The sequence below is a fragment of the Ornithodoros turicata genome, unplaced genomic scaffold, assembly GCF_037126465.1.
Source record: "Ornithodoros turicata isolate Travis unplaced genomic scaffold, ASM3712646v1 ctg00000958.1, whole genome shotgun sequence".
Taxonomy (NCBI): Eukaryota; Metazoa; Arthropoda; class Arachnida; order Ixodida; family Argasidae; genus Ornithodoros; species Ornithodoros turicata.
In genome coordinates this window covers 465,456-478,434 of record NW_026999427.1, presented here as the reverse complement: position 1 = coordinate 478,434, position 12,979 = coordinate 465,456, and the positions used below count along the sequence as shown (strand labels likewise).

The 12,979-nt window shown below is 46.0% G+C and overlaps 1 long non-coding RNA gene across 1 annotated transcript; it reads left to right on the top strand.

Moving 5' to 3' along the window:
• The first annotated feature begins 1,190 nt into the window (after window positions 1-1,190).
• LOC135375947 (uncharacterized) lies at window positions 1,191-8,008 on the top strand. The gene is made up of 2 exons (XR_010417449.1): window positions 1,191-1,408; window positions 5,654-8,008. It is a non-coding gene; the product is annotated as an uncharacterized LOC135375947 (long non-coding RNA).
• The last annotated feature ends 4,971 nt before the right edge of the window (window positions 8,009-12,979 follow it).

The following is a 12,979-nucleotide window of genomic DNA, read 5'->3' as shown; positions in this document are numbered from 1 at the left end:
CGCGCGCACACACAGACACACACTCACATTTTCACAATCACAAACACAACGTCTATTCTCACAACCACATAAATCCATATTATTCCTCAGGTCAATAATTATCCTACCATCGTCAAAGGATGGCTCACTCTTGTATGCGATCGCAAAGCGATAGGTCCTCGTTCCGGATGTAATAGGATATCGCCACTCGGCCGACGCGAACCAAAAAAGAAAGAAAGGAATGCGCGTTCGCTATACCTCCACAAAGAAAACGGTGCCGTGCTTCTACGCAGCGCTCATCATACAGGAGTGAATTGTCTTCTTCGTTTTCCTTTTATTTTCTTGCACCCAAATATTTTGCAAGAATACTATAGAGCAGAACGGACAAATGTGAACATCATTCGCTACACACTGTAGCTCTCATCATTTTTAAACCAAACCACTTAACATGTGTTCATAGGTCTTCACTAAATAGGTGAGCCGATAATGACTCAAAATGAAATGAAATCAAATAAAATAATCATTCCAGCATCGCTGGATGCAAGCTTGGGTACCCTGCTTGGGTCTGCTGGCGCTGGAATAAAAGATTTATCGCGAGGGTACTACAATGGTGAGCTCTGCTGCTGTTTAAGTGATAAAACAGTGCTCCCGAACCGCGCCCCACGCGAGCCGCGCGCGGAGCCGTTCTCGGGACGCGACGCGCGCGATTCCCCGTGCGAGCGCAACGCGGGCCTCGCGGTTTGGACGCGCGCGATCCCTTTCCCCGAGCAGGTGCACTGTTTTATCACTTAAACAGCAGCAGAGCTCACCATTGTAGTACCCTCGCGATAAATCTTTTATTCCAGCGCCAGCAGACCCAAGCAGGGTACCCAAGCTTGCATCCAGCGATGCTGGAATGATTATTTATTTGATTTCATTTCATTTTGAGTCATTATCGGCTCACCTATTTAGTGAAGACCTATGAACACATGTTAAGTGGTTTGGTTTAAAAATGATGAGAGCTACAGTGTGTAGCGAATGATGTTCACATTTGTCCGTTCTGCTCTATAGTATTCTTGCAAAATATTTGGGTGCAAGAAAATAAAAGGAAAACGAAGAAGACAATTCACTCCTGTATGATGAGCGCTGCGTAGAAGCACGGCACCGTTTTCTTTGTGGAGGTATAGCGAACGCGCATTCCTTTCTTTCTTTTTTGGTTCGCGTCGGCCGAGTGGCGATATCCTATTACATCCGGAACGAGGACCTATCGCTTTGCGATCGCATACAAGAGTGAGCCATCCTTTGACGATGGTAGGATAATTATTGACCTGAGGAATAATATGGATTTATGTGGTTGTGAGAATAGACGTTGTGTTTGTGATTGTGAAAATGTGAGTGTGTGTCTGTGTGTGCGCGCGCGCTTTCCTGAACCAGGGATCCCACTTGACAAGTAAGTTCTTTGTGTGTGCTTTTTCATGTGACACGAGTGATACATTTATCTACCATTGCGTGGAATAGTGGCTTAAAAAATAAGGGAAGCAGCGCTTGCATTGCTATCTGTAGGATAGACCGAGAGCGTTTTTAATGGAATTACCTCGCGAACCTGGTGAAGTCTTCGTTTTGGGCAGGCTATTTTATGAGAGCCGGTCCTGTTGCGATGCATTTGATACGCTTTCCTGAAGCAGCGTGCTTTGTTCTTGTAGTGTGGTTTACGCCTTTATCAATAGAAATGAAAAGAAGTGTTTGTTTGTTTGTTTGTTTGTATGTTTATTTGTTTGTTTGTTAGTATGTGTCTGTCACGTTCGTAGCGCTGTTCAAGCTTTATTTGCTTTGCAAAAATTCAGACTTTATGGTATTAAGCTGTTCGAGTAGAAGTGACTTTCCCTGCTCGCTTAAGATAAATTGTGTATCCCTGCCCTGTGCTTTCTTCACGCAGGGACAATGCAAATGAGTATTTAGCATTATGCAATAATTATCTGATAGCAGAAATGGGTGTCTTTGTCACAGTTTATTAGCGTGTGTGTCGATATTTTATTTTATTTTATTTTTTTCTCTTATTGCTATGCGAGCAAAAGTGCGTGTAATTTTTCGCTGCTCTTTTCTTATTTTCTCTACTTTTATGTAGAAGAAAGCCTCCTGCGTAAAAGCTGAATAGTGTTCTATCAGTGGAAGTGGGGTTGTTTGTTTGATTTTGTTGGGTGTTCGATATCTTGATGAAGTAAGCAGTGCTTAATTTTGCAGGTTTTTGAGCAGAAATGCTGGTATCTGAGCACGGAGTAGAAATTGCTATATTTCTCTGCTCCCTAAGAAACTTTGTACGTCGTTTTCCAAGCAGACCGCGTTTAGTTTACGCGAAATGAACTTATGTATGCTCTATGATGATCCGCCGCAGGCTTAGCCCTTTTCCCCGATCACCAGTGTTTTGGCATTCGATGTCGCATGTCTAGACTTGTTCAGTAGTGTCTTTCTTGCTGCAATTTTTACCCTTCGCTGATATCTTGTTGCTGTCATGTTGTGCTAGCCGCGTAGCGATAAGCGGTGATTCTCCGATTATTCCTAGGCGGTACGGCTTAAGCCTTTTCCCTGCTCACTGAAGGAAATTTGTGTATCCCTGTCCTGTGCTTTCTTTACGCAAGGGTAATGCGTCTGTGTATGTGGCACTATCATATAGCAGACATGAGTGTCTTTTTCTTGGTTTATTGGCATATGCTTCAGGTTTTTTAAGTCAAGCAAAAGTGCGTGTAATATTTCGCTGCTCTTTTTCTTATTTTCTCTACTTTTATGTAGAAGAAAGCCTCCTGCGTAAAAGCTGAATAGTGTTCTACCAGTGGAAGTGGGGTTGTTTGTTTGATTTTGTTGGGTGTTCGATATCTTGACGAAGTAAGCAGTGCTTAATTTTGCAGGTTTTTGAGCAGAAATGCTGGTATCTGAGCACGGAGTAGAAATTTCTATATTTCTCTGCTCCTTAAGAAAATTTGTACGTCGTTTTCCAAGCAGACCGCGTTTAGTTTACGCGAAGTAGAAAAATGAAGTTGTGTATGCTCTATGATGATCCGCCGCGGGCTTAGGCCTTTTCCCCGATCACCAGTGTTTTCGCATTCGATGCCGCATGTCTAGACTTGTTCAGTAGTGTTGCAATTTTTACCCTTCGCTAATATCTTGTTGCTGCCGTCTTGCGTTAGACGTTGAGCTTCGTAGCGATGTGCGGTAACGCTACGATTATTCCTGAGCGCTCCGTGTGTTTAATGCGTTGTCCTCTTTGCGTGCATGCGTGTGCTTTTTCCCCTGATTTGTGACGTCATCGTGGCATGTCTGGACTTGTTTAGCAGTGTTGCAGTTCTTCCCGCTGCTAGTATGTTGTTGCTGTCATGTTGTGCTAGCCGCGTGGCGATGTGTGGTGACCTGAGGTCTTCAGCCTTTTCCCTGCTCACCTAAGGAAATTTGTGTATCCCTGTCCTGTGCTTTCTTTACGCAAGGGTAATGCGACTGTGTATGTGGCATTATGCAAGAATTATCTGGTGGCAGAGATAGGTGTATTTTTCTCAGTGTATTGGCGTGCGCTACGGTTTCTTGCAGTTACAGCTATTGGAGCACACATACGTGTAATTTTTCGCGGTTCTTTTCTCCTTTCACGGCTTTTACTCAGAATGTAGATGAGGGGAAACAGTCAGCATCCAGGTAGAGCAGGAGAAAGCCGCTCGGCAGAGGAGAGAGTTCATGAGAATGGAATTTGTTTTTCTTTTTTTTTTTGTTATATGTTGAGTGTTAGTATTCGCTTTCCTCGATATGTTGAGGAAGTCAGCCGTTATAGGTATTTGTGCAGAAATGCTGGTATCTGAGTGTGTGGAGTAGAAATTCCTATAAAGCACCTCTCCTTGTGCATTCCTGAGCTGCTGTGTGCGCGCGCGTGCTTCTTTTTCCTGGATTGCGACGTCATGATGGCATGTTGGGGCTTGTTTAGCAGTGTTGCAATTTTACCCGCCGCTATTATCTTGTTATCTTGTGTTAGCCGCGTAGCGATGTCCAGTGACTCTGCTATTATTCCTGAGGTCTTAAGCCTTTTCCCTGCTCACCTAAGGAAATTTGTGTATCCCTGTCCTGTGCTTTCTTTGCGACAATGCGTCTGTGTATGTGGCACTATCAGATACCAGACATGAGTGTCTTTTTCTTGGTTTATTGGCATATGCTTCAGTTTTTTTTTTTTTTTTTTAAAGTCAAGCACAAGTGCGCGCAATTTTTCGCTGCTCTCTTCCTCAGATCACCGATTTTACGAAGAAGACAGTCGCATGGTACAGCTGAGAAGAGGGTTTCTCTGATTGTTTGTTTGATTTTGTTGGGTGTTCGATATGTTGAGGAAGTCAGCTGTTAAAGGTATCCGTGAAGAAATGCTTGCACCTGAGCGCAGGATAGGAATTCCTGAAGCACGACACCCTCAGTGTAAATTAATTATGTTGGATATGAGTCTGCTTCCCTGCATGACAAGGCTGAAATGGGAAGAGAGAAAAAATTGGAGCGCTTCATTAGTAGCGATCCAAGTAATAGGGCAATTATAGTTTCCATAGAAAGTTGGGTTCCTAAAATTATAGTTTAGTTGTAGTTTTTCTAAACTGCAATGCAATAATCATTAATATAGTATAGGAATGCTATCGTGTTCCCGTAAAGGCGTTCTGTCTTGTGCTTTGGAATGCGCGAATAGAACTTTGCTCGCAGCCTTTCCCGCCTTTATGCTCGCAATGCGCGAATGGAACTTTGCCCACCCGGCTTCCGCGCCTTTTTTGCTCGCAGGTGTAGCCTCAGACAACGAATGTATGAGCATAGAAAGGGTCACGTATTACATAAGCCTGGAGGTGATGTTGAGTGGTCTCACTTATTATTTTAAAAGAGCAGTGGCAGTTTACTGTAATTCTAATGACCATGATGAGCCTTTGGGGTGAAAATCGTTAATATGCGGGGTGCTTTTTTGTTGAATTTTAATGAGAGAATCAATGTCATTAAGAGTAGGACAAAGGAAATAATCTTGCGATTCAATAATTAATAGGAGTCTTTGCCGCTGTCTTCTTCTTCAGACAGGATGTGATGACGTCACGCAGTCTGTAGCAATGCATTGACCGTCACTGGAAAAAAGTGTGGCAATAGAAAAATAGTGTGTATTGCCCTGGACGGATTTATGATGTGCACTGTTTTTGAACAAGAGGAGTGCGTGTGCTTGGAAATAGTTTGATGCTGGTTTCCTTCTTTGTTTCTTTTCGCTTTTTCCCCCTTGTTGTCTGACAAACATGCGCTGACATGCCTGGGCTTGTTCTGACATGCTTTCCTTCTACATGTAGTTTTTTCTTTTTGTACAAGGCATATTCTTGACGATAGTGCTGCCTTGAATGGGAGTAGAGCTATTCTTAATAATTTTGCGATTCATTTAGTTCAGAGAGTAACCGCGAGGGGGACAGGTGTGTGACTTTATGTCTTGCTGAACCTTTTTTTTTTTCCTGTACAGTAAGACTTTGGGAATGAAATGCTGCAATTTCCTCTTGTCTATGGTGCTCTTCTGCAATAGTTTCCTACGCAATCGTTATAGAAGAATAAATGAAATAATCTTGGGATAGTGATTCAATAAATAACAGGTGCCCTGTCAAGAGCGTACGCATCCTTGAGCCACGCACCTGCATGATGACCGCATACCGAGAGACTATTGTTTCAGGTTGACCTTGTCTAGAGGAGCATTAGTGGAAAAAAACTGTGTAGCCCTGAGACAATAGGATGACGTTACGACCAATGAGAACGGCCTGCAGGGGGCGCAAGGATTCACTTCTCTCTTGGACACTGACGGGTCTCGACACGCAAATTCTGCTCCTGGCGTTGGCCGTCAGTGGAAGAGCGTAGCTTCGGTGGGGTTCTGTCTGCCTCTGATGGGGTGCGGATGTGTGGTTCGTCACTGGTGAATGGTGTTCGACGATGCAGGTGGATTTTGTGACGAGTGGATTTACAATGAGGGAATGCTGTGAACGGGAAAAATGATGGTGAGTGCCTTTTTCACTCTGTTCAAGTGTTTGTTTTCCTCTGTTGCCCAGCAGTCGTACGATTTGTCCTGACGTGTCCTGATATGCCCCGATATGCATGCTTTCCTTTGTTGACGCTTAGTATTTGTTTCTTTTTTGACAAGGAACATTGTCGTCTTGACGATAGTGCTGCCCCGAGTTCTGCGCGCGTTGATTTGTTGAGTGCCTAGTCCTCTTATTAGCCATTGATGGAGTTACATGTTAGGATGTTTTGTTCTTTTGCAAGTCTCATTTAGTAAGACTTTGGAATTCCTACGATCAGTTTTCATGCATGGTGCTCTTCTGCAATAGTTTCCTATGCAATCGTTATAGAAGAATAAAGGAAATAATCTTGGGATAGTGATTCAATAAATAATAGGTCCCCTGTCTAGAGCGCACGCGTCCTTGAGCCACGCAGGTGCATGATGACGTCATACCGTGGCTTCACTGCAGATTGACCAAAGGAGCATTAGTGGAAAAAAACAGTGTAGCCCTGAGACAATAGGATGATGTCTGGACCAATGAGAACTGCCAGCAGGGGGCGCAGGAATGCTCTTCTCACTTAGCCTGACGACCAATGAGAACGGCCAGCAGGGGGCGCAGGAATGCTCTTCTCTCTTAGCCTCTCGCAGGTGGCGGTAGGAGCGCGCAGAGGGCGCTACGAGCGCGCGCATGCGTAGCACCCGTAGAGTGGCGCTTACGTCAGTCCACCTCTGGCTCTCGTTGGGAGAAGACGTGCGGTCGTTCGCTCCGTCGTCACTTGATCCCTGGCTGTCGACGAGAGCAGTCGCATCGGTCTGCGCTCCTACTGTGGTGAGGTGATTTGTTGTGTAACTAATGCTTTCGCCAACTTTGTTCCCGCTTTGTTTGCGATTTTCGTGCCCGTGCACGTCGGGTGCTGGTTGCTGTTGTCCGGGCATTCCCACCATTTTCTATCATCTTCTGCCTTGGGACCGGGAGTAGCGCTGGCGTGATTCTTAATACTTTTGTTGTGAGATTAGTTGAGAAAGTAACCGCTAGGGGGTGCAGCTGCGGTGTTTATACAGGACAAAAACCATTACGAGTCAGTTTCTGCCTGCCTCTCGGATGGAGCAGTCGCATGGTTCTGCGCTCCTGTTCTGGTGGGCTCATTTGTTGTGTAACTAATTGTTTTTTCTTGTTAGCTATTGATGGTTTGCATACTCTTGCTTTCCCAGCCTCTGTATTACGAGTGTTTTTCTCCTTGCATGTCCAGAGCTGTCCTAACTTGCCCAGACATGCCATGATGACGTCACAGCTGACGTCACAGGATGTGCGGAACTGGTGCTGCGATGCTTTGCAACCTGCCTCTGTGCTCCGTCGCCCAGCGACGGTCAGCGGCCGTTCCGGGCCGCTTTCTTCAAGATGACGTCGTTGATCCTCAACTAAACTCCTTCTCTCCACTCTATCTCTATCTTTTTATTTTATTTTCTACCTATTTTTTTATTTTTTATCAGCTCAACTAGCCCACAACTCACACAGTGGTCTGGACACGTCCTAGATGCACCCCAATTAGTGTAATGACTCCCTGGTGGGTCCTAATTACTGGGGGGGGGTCCCAATTAGCTCTAATTGCTCATTAATGGCGTCCAGGCCACTGTGAGAGTTGTGGGCCAGTTGAGCTGATCCCATACTACTTGTAACCGTCAGAGCACATTTCGTATGTAATTGCTTCTAGACAGTGGCTGGAGGGCGCATCAGAAAGCAGTATATGAACAAATAACATTTTGAATGGTTCCGTAAATGTTGCTCCCAATGCCCTCAACTTTTGTTCCCAGGATCCCACATGCAGGTTCACGTGCCGTCACCAGCTCAACGCAATGCCTCACAAACTTGTCCCAGAGCGCCTCCCGCGCTGATAACGCAGTAATGTATAGTGTCTCCTGCGTTACTGTACACTCATGTTTCTCAAGGTTGTGTGAGTATTATGTAATACTGTATCGCCTTTTACGCTCGCATCTGCAACACGAATGTGGAATAAATTTTTTTCTGCTGCAATTCCCCATTTCGTTGGGTCTGTTCAGCTTAGCAAAAATAGGTCAATTGTTCTGACTCGCTGGCTTCCTCGCACTTTTATGCATTGCTTCTCATTTAGAAGATAGTTTTTCGTTCCACATATCTTTGGTAAAGCGACCATGGCTTCTCCTCACCTAAGAATCGCACTTGTGCACAATGTGTCAGCATGTGGCCTTTCAAGTGTTCGCAACATCAGGCGTGATACAAGACCTCTAGATAGACTTCTGTTTTTGTAATATACATATGTACAGATCTCCTTTTCTGCTGGTGCATTTTGGTACCTTGGTGTGTTCTGTAAATGTCTGTCGATGTCCGCACGACGTGCAGGGTGTTTGTTTTTATTCGCATCGTAGCAGCGCTCATTTGGCAGGTGGGTTACGATAATTTTCGCAAATTAACCCATCCGTAGTTACAAACGTTTTCGACATTTCCTGATGCATGTGTTTGTCTCTACGGATCGATTAATTTGCAAAAATTCACATAACCCACCTGACAAATGAGCACTACTCTGTTGCGAATAAAAATAAACATCCTGTATAAAAAGCCGCACGTTGGCGTAACCTTTACGGGTAGGTGCTGGATTGAAGGCCGTAAACTCTAAGTAGTGGGTGTCTTTGTAACTTTTATAAAAAATACTGCTCAGAGGGTACTTGGTAACTTCTGAAATAGAGGGTAAAATATTGCGATTTTTTACTCTTTACTAAAGGGTACCGAGTTAAGAGTGCACGCCCAATTCTTCGCCGAATTTACTATGGAAAAAATCACCCGATTTTTACCCCCCCCCCCCCCCCCGAAGCTCAAAAATATTAAAACCCGAAAGCGAAGAACCCTCTGCATGAGCCATGTCAGCATTCATGGTGATCTTGAGACACCCGTGCACTCGATCCAACTTACTAATTGTCAGTTCTTCAGACAAGTTAGATGGTCGTCCCAATGGGTTGGAATGTCCCGTGTAGAACGCCACGTTCCCCTTTTTTCGAAAAAGTGCTTTCTGCGATGCATGCAGAGAAACATATGCTCAAATATGGGCGAAGTTCCTTGGCTATAGGGATGTCATCCATAATAACAAACACAGAAATTATCTAGCGCTCTATAGGTGTAGAACCTTACTGCACGTGTCCATTGTCCGAAAAGCGAGTTTCCGTATCAACGCGACCCAAAACACACGGCAGAGATTTGTTCCCCGTAAAAAACCGTCTACATTACCGGACGCCCATATTAACGGAGTCCATGTTAGCTGTGTCGCACGAAGCCACTGGGACACCCGCACTTGCCCTCCCTAAACTGCTTGGGCCTCCGGCCATCCCAGAGCATCGGCTATGGCCTCTTGCAGGATGAACTTCCACTGGGAACGGGACAGATGTGGAGTGACGACAGGATAGGTGCTAGACTTCCAACAAAAGAATTTATTGGCAACATAATAATGTATTTAAATATCACACCCAGACGGCTAAGATTTCATCTACGCACTCATGATGCTTCGCCTTGTCCCACACTTTTAGCATTTTTACTTCGTTATCAAAGTGATAGAAGCATCTCTCTGGCCCGCTGATCACAAGAACGACTTTTTATCCTCGTCTCCGAGAACCTTCGAGAACAGGTGCTAAAATGCAGAGACAAGTGACCAGACGGGGTACCCCTCCGGGTAGCAGCATGCTCCCTTAGCCTAATGTTTGAACACCTGTCCTGTCGTCTCTCCTCTCTGTCTCGTTCCCAGTACTAGTTAATCATAGATCAACACCAACATGTCCGTTTTTTTACTTTGAAGCTGCGAGCTCCTCAAGCCCTCATCACCTTCTTTGCAGCAACAGGGCTCCTGCGTGAACCCTGAACATTAGTCATCATTCACCATCTTACGTACCATGGACGTGAGTAGTATAAGGGCGAGCCCCTATTGTAATTAAGCTACGTTCAACTTAACTCCTTGGTTTTGAGTTCCAGTAAGTCTTGGGGGATTTGTTCCTTTTTAGGCAACCTTGCCAAAGCAACTTATTGGGTTTCAAGTTCCTCTTGTTCAGTCCTTCTGTCTACAAATAATGCGAGCTGCGTCCTGCCTTTCATGACCTGTAACTTCGTTACTAATTTACTTGCATATTTGTATGGAGTAAATGAACGAGTTTCTTTTGCCGAGTTGCTTCCTCATCCGTAGCTGGTCTATTGATATTTGATATTGCCTTCCTTTCTTACTCTCTCAGAGCGACCCTGAACATCCCAGAGGCTGCTTTACGGAAGGACACTGAAAAATTCGAGTCCTCGTCTGATTTCCCCAGGAGATTGGACTCGCCCAAAGACTCTTGACTGAATTTCTTTGCTCGGACTTCTAACCAATTCTGGCAGTGACCGCTCCACATCTCAACTTTCGGTCTCCATCATTTCTACATCTCTTATGATATTATAGCATCTCATCCTGGCTACAGTCGTAACGCTGACCACATAGATGAGGCCAACAACGGCAAGCCGGTTTTCGTCACTACCCCAGAGCCTGTCAGAAGCCGTCAAAAAATAATTATAATCAGACTTGCGCATCAATCAATGAATCAAGCAATATCAGTACAAACATTACCATCGTCTTCTCGCCAAGAATTTGAAGCCTTCCTGCTGATATGGTGAAACGGATGACGTAAATACTTACGGGCAGACTGCAGTGATCACATTAGAGCTTCAAACACTCCCCACTAACATCAGGCATTCGCAGACGGCGCACGGCGGCCGCGGACGGGCACGGCAAATCATGCCGTTTCTTCGCCGTTGTGACCCCGTTGCGGATTCTGAGGCATGACAAGAGGAAGTTGAGACGTGTTCAGTCTTTGCCGTGCCCACGCTCGTCGCGGTGATGGTGCTGAAGGGGCTCGCCGTTGTCGGCCTCACAGAGGTGGGCAACGTCACGACTAACACCCCTGGGCAATGTGTGTCCTGGGCCGACTTCTAAGGGAACTGTGCCGCCATATGTCTGAAAGTGTCTGACGAAAAGCCAGGGAGAACCCCAGATAGGACAACCGGCACCAAAATCGAACGCATACGGGTACTTCCCCGCCTCGACGTGACATGGCCAGCACGCCCATATTAACGGAGCTCCAAGCTCCATCGACCAATGGGGGATGCGTGTCGACCACGGCGGGAAAGGAGACGGTGTAAGCAGCGTGACAAGCTACAATGGACGGCAGCACGTCGCTTTGCCGTTGTCGATCGCCGACCCCGCTGATACCCTGTGTGTGGACTAGACCCCCCAATATAAGCTACCGCAACAAAACCTACTTTCTTGGAGCGACGATGCCATTGTTTCTTGTCCTTTATGGTGGAAACAGTGGATGGACGCTGTCATCGTTCACTCTTTCTCCACCTGATGGCCGTGCTAGCCGTGTCGTTTATCTGAATAATTTACTTCCCTCTGAGTTCAAAGAAAATAGCCATTACACTGCAGAGGTACCAATTGTTTTTAATCTCTCGTCTTATTTATTATGTCTGCATTAACACTTATCTTTCTATCTGTTTGTTGATATAAATTTGATACTACAAGCAGAGACTCCAGAAGTTGAAATCAGTGAATGACAGTCACTCAAGAAACGATGAGAAAGTAATGGGCACAGTTTACCCTAAAAAAACAATTTACTCTCTCCTAACTCTGGTACTGTTCAGACATGGGATTCTTTTCGCGAATTTTTCGTCGCCGCCAGCTCCACCCGAGCGTCCTTCTCGCCATTCTTGAGGCGATTGCATGGAACTTAGAAAGAGGCGCGCCGGACGTGTTTCCGGAAATCCGGAAGAACCTACGCCAATTTTCCCGATCGGAGGGTTGCCTCCAAGAGCTAGTCGTCCTCCTAACGACGAACGTCAACAGCCGCCTACCAGGCATCCGCGACGGCTGCCTGGAGCTCATCGCCAAGCTTCTTCGGACCTACTCCAGGCACCTGGACTCAATGGATGTAGCGAGGATTCTACGCTGCCTGCTGCTCCTTGACCATTCCGACGAAGCCGTCGAAAGAAGAGTTCGTGGCTTGGTGGCTGACGTCTTCATCAGGCATCGCATGGCAGCCGTTGACTACATACGCCGCCTCCTGTTTAAGGTAGATGACGCGGCGGCTGTCCGAATCAGGGCAGTCGTCGGCATCTACATGCGATAGACGTTCGCCGATTGTCTGCCTTGTGGTCGTATCATGTAGTCACCCTCCCACCACTTCATCTTATCACCCCCTCATCTTCCACAAGGTAGTCAGGGAGCGAAAGTCCAACCTGCAGCCTCCACGCGGCGCTCCTGGACTCCGGAGGAAGTCATCTCCGGAGACTAATTGCAGGCTCTGGCTCACACGAGCTATCCTGCATTCACGACTGCCGTTTTTCTGAAGTAATACCTACTACAACTGCAGTAGCATATCATACATGCCTGCGTCTACGAAGAGGGAAGACCAAAGACCGTTTCAGAGACTTCAGCCACAACCTAGCACGATACAGCATGTGCATCTACACCATCTACACAATCTTCAGAGTTCTAGACGAGTAGCTGAAAAAACAACCACGAACTCCTGGAAAAACGAACCTGAAAAGAAATGGATGACGATAATGTGGATACAACCTGACTTTGTTCGCTAAAAGTCTTCGGCGGCTTCTACACTGCTCTGGTGACAAAGAGGGATACCAGAGTTGATATTGTCCAATCTACAATGCCTTGTCATACGTCCCGGAGGTGCCAAAGATAGCAACTACGTTTCTGCGAACTCGGAATATGCGGTGCAAACTTTCCACTAGCTTCAGAAAACAGAGCCAGCACAAGAGCAGCAGCTGCAAGAACAACAAGAAACAGATGCTAAAAAATCTGTAGCGACACCATAGATACGACCTGATACTGTCTTCAGCGAGTCTTCTGGTGACAAAGAAGGATACCAGAGTCGATATTGTCCGAGCTACAGTGCCTTGTCTTGTAGATGACTGAGCTATCACCTACGTTTGTACAAACTCGG